Genomic DNA, 11,313 nt, shown 5'->3' on the forward strand with positions numbered 1-11,313 from the left:
CAAAAATTTTAAGTTATTGAATTTTTAATATAATGGTGTTTGCATTGGGTGAATTAGTCCTTAAGGAAATGTCACGGTTGACAAATGCCAGTACCCGTCTTAAATATATCGATGGTAAACAGGGGACCAGTCTAAGTAGAATCTGGAAAATCTGCTACTTCCGCTTGATTTAGTCTTGTAGAATGACCTTAAAGGTATCACGGTACACATTGTTTTTCTGTATACTTCAATGCTGATGTTTTGTGAAATAAATATACTTTTTATCCTACCCCAGCGTGCATGTCACACACTGGTATAGAGAACAATGCTAGTCTGCTAGATTGTCAGTTGACATGGACAAAACCAGGTACTCCATTGCATTTAGGAGAGATAACTCTGCTGAAACTAGACAGTGGTGAGAGTTATCTAGTCACAACAGACACAGTTTCAGCCATGTGTAACTCATTTTTTAAAAATCATAAAAAAAAAAAAAATATGATCTAGATATGAATTAACACAATCTCACATGTTGCCAAGAGGCACAACTTTTTTTTAAAGCCTAACAGAAAGTACATCTCTTACATAATACACTTTAAGTTCCACCCACCTGGACTTGCTCAATTGGTAACATAAAGATTAATTAGTCGGATGAGATCATTAATTAGATGGTTCCGGAAAGTTATACATTGGTACGTTGGTGCTTAATAAGCATCTCTGTGCTGATTTTTCAGTCTTCAGGCGACATAGAACAGGTAAGATTATTCTTGTTGAAACAAGTTGCGTCTTATTTAATTGAGGAAAACACCAGTCAGAATACACACATAAAATAAACCATTCAAATGTGAAGCTTGTGGTCAAATGTTAATTCGATGAGTTCTAACCATACCACTCGTGAAAAGAACTCCAACGTATTTACATGGGCGGGGATGGCGTAGATCAGTGTTAATGTTCGTTTTATGAAGATTTCTGCATTTTAAAAAAGAAAAATGTTTTCGTTTATTTCAGCCGAATATGTTGTGGAAAATCATCAAATAAGAATAGTTGTCCAATGAAGCACTAGCACAGTCGGATCAAATCCTGAAAGCCGAGAAAGTACGAAGTGTCATGAGATTGTCATTTTGAGCAGAAATCTTGATCTTCGTCGCTAGCAGTGTCCGGTGTTGGTACTTAAAGCAAAGCTTGTGATATTTATTAGTAAAAGCTGGAAAGAAAGTCAAACTGAGTATTGATATTAAGAGGAACATAGGAATATCCAGGGATTCACACGATGATGCATACAGGAGATAAACCATTCAAATGTGCAGTTTGTAATAAAGAGTTTATAAGGAATTGTCACTTGAAGAGACACATGATGATTCATACTGGTTACAAACCTTTCAAATGTGAAGTTTGTAATGCAATGTTTAGACATTCTTTTTCTTTGCAGATACACATGAGAGTGCATACTGGGGATAAATCATTCAAATGTGAAGTTTGTGATAAACTGTTTAATGATAGTAGCAACTTAAAGAGGCACATTATGGTACATACTGGAGAAAAACCATTCAAATGTGAAGTTTGTAATGCAATGTTTAGGCACACATTTTCTTTGAAGGAACACATGAGAGTGCATACTGGAGATAAATCATTTAAATGTGAAGTTTGTCATAAAACGTTTAATGATGGCAGTAACTTAAAGGGGCACATTATGGTACATACTGGAGAAAAACCATTCAAATGTGAAGTATGTAATAAACTGTTTAGTAAGAGTAGTAATTTAAAGAGGCACATGATGATACATACTGGAGATGAACCATTCAAATGTGAAGTTTGTGATAAACTGTTTGTTCAGTATAGTAATATGAAGAAACACATGAGAATACATACTGGAGATAAACCTGTCAACTGTGAAATTTGTGATCAAACATTTAGGAAGCATGACACTCTAAAGAGGCACATGAAGAAACACAAAAAGGTGTAGTCGTTTTATTTAGTATGCATGAGAATGCTCACAGGAGGTTAAACATTCAAATGTGATGTTTGTTTTTAGTTTTAGTTTTACTTCCAACTGATAGTTTAGGTTTTTATTTACCTTAGTTACTTTTCATTCCTATGTATTAAAAGAGTGTGTCATTGTGGTCATACTCAGATTAAATAAAATATAATCATTGTTCTAAAATTTAATTCTATTATTGTTTAACCATAGTCTTGTCAGTCCTTATTGTTGATGCTTAAGTGTCATAAAGAAAACTTCCAGGTGAAAATTTCTGATTGCTATGGACTTTTTATAATGGTGACAGGATACTAAGAGGATATAGGCCTATCATAGCAAATAACACTGTGTAAAGATTTTATTGTTGTTGTAGTTGTTGTAGGGTTTAACACCATTTTTCAGCACATGATAGGCTATACATGGCGGCCAGTATTAATGATGGAGGAAGAACCCGGGGAAAACCCCGGAAAGAACCATCGACAAGAAGCTACTGGCAAGCTTTCTCACATACCCACGTTGGCTGAATCCGAGACTCGAACCCATACAGACAGTACAGATTTTGTTCAGATGTGTACAGTTTTCATTGTGCCATCACAACATGTGATATTCAGTCTGTCTGTACTAAATATCAGCTTTAAGTTGACCTTGTCCAAACTCGCCACATACTTATACTGGTTTTACATTGTATATTTCTTAGGGCGTGTATATAAGAACCTTTCAGGAAATGTTTATGTTTGAGGGTTAACCTTCCAAGGAATGTGGATGGTTGACAATCAATATAAAGTGAATAAATGCCATATTAAGGTATGAAGGGTTCTTAATAGATGCGTACAGATAGGTTTTAATGGTGTCCCGGGTGGCCAAATGGCCTATAGAGTTTGCCTTGACTGATCACGGCCATCTCACGTCCATCTACATTTATTTGAGTCTCTGGTTTGGCCAACTTTGGTACAAGAAAATGCTTGATAGTAACTTCTCATGGTTTGGAGGTTCCAAATGGGAGTCTTCCTCTGGCAGTTAAACTGATTACTATAAAAACCTATCATGTGCTGAGAAATGGCATTAAATCTTTAACGATAACAATACGTTTTGACACTTGAAATTTATATTTAAACTTTTTCAGTGCTCAAATAAAATTTTCTTTAGACACAGGTCCATAAATGGTGTCTTAGAAATAATTGCAACTCCTGGTTCAAATTCCACAAGCCCTGAATTCTGTTTCGATTCGCCCAAAATTGACACTTTGTTAATGTTTTTTGTCTCACAATGTTGTAGTTACTACACTTCAGCTATGAAAAGTCCAAGAAACAAAATCATAGTTAAGTGATTTATGTGTTTAATTGGTTTTAAAAATTAATATGTTAAGCAATGTTTGTCACCAGTTGCTATTGTCAGCCATTGTCAAAATGCTCTGTCAATGTTGTTAGTCAATGGATCAACTGTGTTAATGTTCATTAAAATCTGAAGTGTGTCTTGATATATACAGTTTCTGTTTACACTTCTGATGTTGTTCATAGCAGCCACTTAGTATGTTTATGGTAACTTGTGTTTCATTACACTTGTGTAAGCGTAAGCAAGGGACAGATGAATTATTATTTGTTTTTGCCAAAGTAAATTTTAGTCAGTCTCCTTTTTATCTGAACTATGCCTTTTGTCGGCCAATTCTTAATCAAAGGCTCATAAACCATCACAATCACATTTAATTCTGTTATTTCTTACAATATTGGAGAAAAAATCGAGCATTTAAACCAAACTCTCCCAATTTAAACAAGAAACTAATAAATTATAGCTTATAAGTCACATGCCTTACTTTGTATACAAAGCCTTTGATAAAAGTAAGATAAGCATATAATCTTCATGGGGATAAATATTAATAGTTTTCACTCTTTCAGTATCTTGAAAAAACATTTCCACATTTCATCAATGCAACTGAAGTTTTCTCAAGCAAATTATTATTTTTTTCTACATGCCTGATGGGCACATCAGCAGCAGGGGGGGCGAATCCGACATTTTGTCCAAACGTCATTTGGCTTAATTAATACTTTCTGCACTCAGCGGATCCGGTGTCGTCAGCGCCTGGTAAAAAAAAAACGACGTCGTCGTCGTTGTCATCGTCGAGGGGCCAAATCGACAATTGTCCGGACGTCATTTGGTTTAATTAACACCTTCTGCGCGCCGATCCCAGCGTCGTCAGCGTCCGGTAAACACATCGACGACCGCGTCGATGTCATCGCCCCCCCCTGCTGCTATGATCTTACAAACAGAGTGATCACTAACTCCTCCTCTTGTAAATCAATTAGGTTATTTGACTGATCTGTAATTCTAAAATTAATTCTCGTTAAAAACCGATTATGGCATCTCATATAGACCGGATTAATCGGACTCTCAACGATCAAAAATCCCGGAGGGGCTGTTGGTGAAAACGAATAAAGGATATACCCCTGTTGAGCTTGATTTGATTGCTTGGTATCCACCTGGTAACTCCCTTCGATAACATCACACACCAGATTGATCGCTATCACCGATGCAATATTTACGTTGTATGGAGCAATATGCTTACCACCATCTCCGTTATCGTGTCTGAGGATAGTTGATGGGGGGGCGTCCGCGGGTGGATTCTTAGGCCATCCTAGTATGGTTCTTATTGAACTGTTATAAATATCAACCATATACCCCGGTGTGCTTATTTCAATCGTCGACGATAACGTCGGTTCATGAACCGTAATAGCGATTTTTGATTCTTTTCCTGTGATCGATTTTATCCTGCGTTGAAATTCCTTATTGATTTGTTCTATTTGGTATGACCCAGTTGGTATTGTAACCTCATTCCAGTCTGGGGTCCCATCGGGCTTATTTGTCCATGCAAAAACCAGCGAGTTATTAGGTTGTTGTCCGTTAAATGCGTCCGCTCGAATATTAGGCCAACTGTGATATACTCGCAATTTTGCCAGCGCTATTTCCTTCACTGGAACCGGCGACGGGAAGTTCACACTGAATTCTGGCTTCGTTGACGTTATCGATATCATATTTGTTTGTACCGGAGTGGTGTTCTCCGCGATCCGCTGAAATAATTGAGACCCTTCGGGGTTCAGCGACATTATTATTATTCGTTGTTTTTAGTGTCTAATTTCAACAACCAGGTGGTTCCGGCTTCCAGTTGAAAATCCTTGATTTTTGACATCGCGGAGCTATACAACTGGACCATCGTGGAGAATTCAACATCGGATACGAACAAATTATCAATCGATAACGAGATCAACCCGGATAATTTCGAGTACGCGTCAGATACTATTTGATGTTTTACTGTATACTCGTTGAGTTTTTTCTGAAAACACGATGATATCTTTTTAGTGATTGCATTGGCGACTCCAGCAATTGTTGTCATCGCGGAGACAGCGATTGGAACAGCGATTGGGGCTATCGTGGTCACCGTGGATAAAATAACACCGGCGCCAGCTACTATACCCGACACCGAGTACACGACCGCGTCGATGGTGGTTATTTTTCTGCGGTATTTTTTTATTTTTGCGCGGTATTGTTCGGAAAGCGTTTTCAAATTCGCGGAGAATTCTTTTGCGGTATCGAATCGATATTGATGTGACGTCGGTGATACCTCTGATTCAATTACCCTGGTGGTCATTTTATTCTAAAAGAGCTAGTGTTTTTAATTACTTAGATTCGCTACAAATTCCACATACCATGTGATGTTTGCCCGGGCTAAATTTCCATCAACGGCATAAATTGTAAACTGTTCAGTTGCGTTCTTGTCTATAATTGTTAATATTGTATTGTTAAACCCAGATGAACTCGACGATAATATATTAAACTGCATCATTGAAACCAGTGTCAATCGATAAATGCCCTTAACAGTTGCGGTAGTATTTACTGTATTCTGTGTAGGAGTCCAATCGATTGATCCATGCCGAATTGTGTATACTGTGTTGATGATGTTCTCATGAGGGATTTTTATTTTTTCGAATTGCTCTGCTACTCTCGGTAGTCCGTCTTTAATCGCTTCAACATCAGTTCCGATTATTTCTATTCTCCGCAAATTCGCGTCTATATTATTCTTGTTCGCTGCAACCCTAGTAATGAGTATATCTATTTCCTGTATATGCGCGTCCACATCTTTTTTGTTCGCTGCAACCTTAGTAATGAGTGTATCTATTTCCCGTGTATGCGCGTCCACATCTTTTTTGTTTGCTGCAACCTTAGTAATGAGTGTATCTATTCTCCATTCATGCGCGTCTATATTATTCTTGTTCGCCACAATATCAGTTTTGATCGTTCCTATTCTCTGTTCATGCACGTCTATACCTTTTTTATTCGCTACAATATCAGTTTTGATCGTTTCTATTTCCCCTGTATGCGCGTCTATATTTCTTTTGTTCGCTGCAACATCAAGTTCGATTGTTTCTATTTCCCCTGTATGCGCGTCTATATTCCTTTTGTTCGCTGCAACATCAGTTTTGATTGTTTTTATTTCCTGTCCATACACGTCTATATTTCTTTTGCTCGTTGCAACATCAGTTTTGATCGTTCCTATTTCCCCTCTATACACGTCTACACCCCTTTTGTTCGCTTCAATATCAGCTCTGATTGTCATTATGTCCTGTGTATGCACGTCTATATTCCTTTTGTTCGCTACAATATCAGTTTTGATCGTTCCTATTTCCCCTGTATGCGAGTCTACATTATTTATGATCGTTGCAACATTAGCGCCGATTATTTCTATTTCCCGTTCATGCACGTCTACACTCCCTTTGTTCGCTGCAACATCAGTTTTGATTGTTTTTATTTCCTGTCCATACGCAGTGATATCATTTATAGTTGTTGTGATTTCATCCAGCTTGGTATTTTTTTTACCAAAGAATTTATCAAAGTTGTCATCGATCCTGTTAACATTTTTTCGTAACGTGTAAAATTGGCCCGACAGCGTTGTAAACTCCGAAATAGTATTTTTTATTGTTGCAAGATTCGGTTCGGTTACCGTCGGGGTCCCGAGAAAACTAGCGGTAGTGAGTTGTATATCGGTGACAGATTTTTTCACCTCGGTGACAGATTTTTTCACCTGCGCGTCAAGTTCGGTCACCGATCTATTCAACCTTATAAAACCGTCTTTGACTAATGTTATCGTCGACAGATGTTCACCCGGCTTGAGTCGTCCGTCGCTGGTATACAGCGCGATAGTGTCCTCGGCGGCATCACGCCGTCGTGTTAAAACGTCATCCAGCGACACATTACTGGATTTCAATTTACCCTGGCGGTCTTGAAATACAACTATTTCACCTGGGTCAACACTTGTTAAATTCAACGTATCAGCGATTTCATCCTCGATTAGTTTTTTTATGTCATCGGTGGCGGGCGTTTCCGTGGATCCTTTCAGCGCCGAAATAGGTCGTCCCCAAATATCAATCATCGTTATTGTAAAAAAAAACAGCGTTTCTAATTAACCCGCCGGGCCTCTACGACCCCACTAGTGTATTCGTTTACAACCACATGAGGTGGTTTTCGCGATGATGAAATCGCCGCGAGTACGTTCAATACTTCACGGCCGCATATCGGCGGGTCGCTTAACTGCTGTGTTGGCAGCGTGGAATAAAAAACCCGGGCTGAACACGTCCGGATATACCGCATAAACTCGTTCGGCGGGGCTAACCCGTATGAATCAAAATAGACGATCGCACGCGGATCAATCGCGTATGCAACCCAATGAGTTCCCGCTCCGGAGGACCCATCGAGGTTAATTATGCCGGTTTCAATATTCCTTGGTGCCGCCGGTAATTGATCCCTCATAAAAACACCTCTGAAGTTTTTTATCGCTAACGCGTCGGCGGCGTCTATTAAATCAAAATTAGACATGGGAGTCATTGACTCAGGAGTCATAGACTCCCGAGTCAATAAACGGTTCCCGGTAGTCTTAGACCCTTTCCCGAATACCATGAATACGGGGTTCCCGGTAGTCTTAGACCCTTTCCGGCTACGGGTCGTTTTTTTTGTAGCCTTTCCCGGTTGCCTTCTTCAATGCCATTCCCGCCGCGGTACCAACGGCTCCTAACGCCGCCGCCTTCGCCACTGCTGGGGCCGCCGCGGCAATCAACGCTGGAATCGCAGCTAACAGCGGAAATATCCCACCGGTCTTTTCCATGTTTTTAATCGCCTCGGCCGAGAAATCTACCTGAACACCCTTTTTATTCTTCATCGCATTATTGAAATGTTTTATTTAACGCGCCGTCAACGATATCTTATGATTACCACCTGCCATCTGTGACGGCTTCAGCGTTATTGTGGTCCCGCATTGTTTAGCCGACTTTGATCGTAATTTCTTGACTTGACCATCAGTCAACTCTACACTGACGACACTATACGACATTTTATTGTAAACGTGTTTGTGCTTTCAATTACATGTTTTCCACTGGTGCATCAACGATTCTCATTCGTCCACCAACACCTTCCAACAGCATTGATTTATCGCTGAGAATGACAGCAATCGCTCTATAATTAACACCAGCCGGGGCTATACGAGCTCTGAAGTGTATATCAACGACCGATTGTCTCGTTAAATCAAGATGTTCCAGCGAAAAGTAATAGATCGGATATAGTTCTCTGAAATCAGGTTGTGATATTTGCAAACCAGTGTCGACGTTTTGATCACGACCCATGTACGACAGCAATCGATGATACACACGTGCGACATGGTTGTCGCCGTAATTAAGCTGTATATCCTCGGATGGTTCCTGCTGGCCGTTTATTCTCAGCGAGACGTCAGTAACGCCTAATCGATCAAATATCATATGGCTGAATAATTGATTATCAACTCTCGTCATATCCTGCAACGCAACAAATATATGACGCGGAGCCGAAATACCTTGTTGTGATGCCAGGTTCCATGTGAATATACCATTGATATTTGATTGCTTAGTATCTGTTGTTGTTGTTAGCCAACTTAGTAATGATTTTCCTTCCTGCTCCATGAAGGATAGAAATCGTGCCTCTGTGGTAATGGATGGAGTCAACACCGGCATCCACAATGACATTTTAGTTAAAACGACTTTACCAGGGTCATTATTTGGATTTGCAGTATCCGCTGGAATTCTCCAAATTGCATTTCTATCATCACCTTTTCGCACAAGTACCACGGTATGCTTTGCTCCGTAGATAACTTTTCGCACGTTCCTACAAAATCCAAATATATGATGCAGTGGAATCGCGCATGAGAAAGATCTACGCGGTCCTGTTAACATTGATATGCGTGTTACGGCTCCGATGTTGAAATTAGGATCGCTGTTTATAATCATATTCTCAACATCAGCATCAGCGTCACCAGCATTTTTTTGGGTCGTCTTACCACAAATTGCGAGTTTCCGGCAGTGTTTCTAGTATCCTTTGCAAACATCATAGATGGACCCGCTGATCTTGTGTAATCGTCGGAATATCTTGCTAGCCCGATTATTGTTGTAGCAACATCAACATCGCGTTCTATAGACTCGATCTCTCGCCCGTCAATGAGATATTTTGCGCTCTCAAACAGCGCCATTACGCCGTTATTGACTAAGCCAACTTTGGTACCATCTGGATACGGTGCTGGTACAGTAGGAGTATCGGCCTCTGTTACAAGTTCTCCTTCGATTTCAATAAACGCTTCACACGGTAAAAAGTATTTACTGGTATCATGGACTTGAAGTTCAATTCGCGATCGTATGTCGGGTTGTACTGCATGATAGGAATAAAATTGATAATTACGGACAGAATCATCCTTGTGCACTGGTGCGTCCATATCAAACGCCGGGTCAGCTGTTCGTTTAAACATTTTATTTAATACTACGCTGATGCATCTAAATCATCGTCGTGGTTTTAAACCACTTCCCGCTATTATGTTTGCGATGTCATCTTGATTATTGTTTACCAACGACGCTAGTTTTTCTTCCACGGCGTTATTTATTACTTTACTGACATTTGCAGGCATCACTGTCGTTGATGGCATCACCGGTGGTTTTTGCTTTTTTCTCCTCACCAACGACATTAGTTTGTCCTTTGCAGCAGAAAGCGCCTTTCCGGCAACATCTCCAATAGCACTAATACCCTTATCACGAATAACATCAATAGCCTTCATTCCTAATTGTTTGGCTAACGGCGCTACTTTTGGAGCCAATCTTGTGAATAACCCCGCAATGGTGCTACCGAGACCATCTCCATAGTACGCGCGGTAAACAGGCAATCGCGAGTTTACCACGTAGACGAGTACTGGTTTATCGTGGTTGTAGTGTATGATCATCTTTATTATAAAAACACCGGTTTTTCAATTAGTGATTGTGATCACCACCCCCTTCCCACCGCCGTGTGGAAAACCGGAATAAATTTTATCAAAATTTCCTGGGGTTTTTGCCCTCGATAAAAATCCGGTTTTTTTCCGGTTTTTTCTTGATTTTTAGTCATTTTTGGTCATTTTTTGTTGCCTATAGTCGTTTTTTTTCGATTTTTCAGCAAAAACATCGATTTTCTCTAAATGATTTCCTGGGGTTTTTGCCCTCGAAAAACGACCAAAAACGACCAAAAACGGTCAAAAACGGCCAAAAAACGACCAAAAACGTTCAAAAAACGACTAAAAACGGCCAGAATTAACAAAAACGATAATTTTTTTAATCATCCACGAGTTCGTCTATGAGCGTTCGATACGCACTAACGTCCATGATACCGCCCGTAAATAACCTCTTGCAAATATCAGCGGCCTCATTGATTATTTCCGGAGAGTTATTTCCCGCTCGTTTTCCTCCGATTAGTACCTCTAGCCGTGATATATCACTGAGAACACTGTTAGGACAGGTAACGCCGTAGGATTCTTTACCAACAGAGTATCCTTTTCCTTTTTTTAGTTTTACCCTTTTTTCAACTTCCTTGTGGAATGCTTCGTAATCGGGACCATCACCACGTAGTAATACATCTTTATGTTTACTCGCTAAATACACTATTTTTGTCCAATCCTTTAACGACTTTATATTTTTCTCGTAACCGCTATTGATATGCTCCTTATCTCGTGTTTTCTTAGCAAAATTGTTGGCAGCAAAATCAATTAATTCTTCCCTCCTGCTGCTGAGGTCTCTAACTTGATCTATTGTGGACTTTCTAAGCACATTACGGGGTATACCCCTCCCTTTCTCTTTTTCTTCCGATGTTTCTTCCGATGTTTCTTCCGGTATTTCTTCTTCTGGTTCTCTTGCGGTAGCACCTAGTTCTTCTTCGTCGGCCATTGTAACATAGGGTTCTTGTGGGTCCATTATAGCGAGTGGTGGTGGCCTCCGTGTTGTGGCAGCCGCCAGTGTTTCTAAAGACCTTTTTGTTTGTTTTGTCTCCGCCGCTATCTT

General features: G+C 39.8%; 1 long non-coding RNA gene across 1 annotated transcript; it reads left to right on the top strand.

Annotated features, from left to right (window-relative positions):
- The first annotated feature begins 432 nt into the window (after positions 1 to 432).
- On the top strand, positions 433 to 2,345 carry LOC149784821 (uncharacterized). The gene is made up of 2 exons (XR_016413967.1): positions 433 to 731; positions 985 to 2,345. It is a non-coding gene; the product is annotated as an uncharacterized LOC149784821 (long non-coding RNA).
- Positions 2,346 to 11,313: the final 8,968 nt, after the last annotated feature.

Source organism: Sinohyriopsis cumingii, chromosome 14, assembly GCF_028554795.1.
Source record: "Sinohyriopsis cumingii isolate HCF-2022 chromosome 14, ASM2855479v2, whole genome shotgun sequence".
Taxonomy (NCBI): Eukaryota; Metazoa; Mollusca; class Bivalvia; order Unionida; family Unionidae; genus Sinohyriopsis; species Sinohyriopsis cumingii.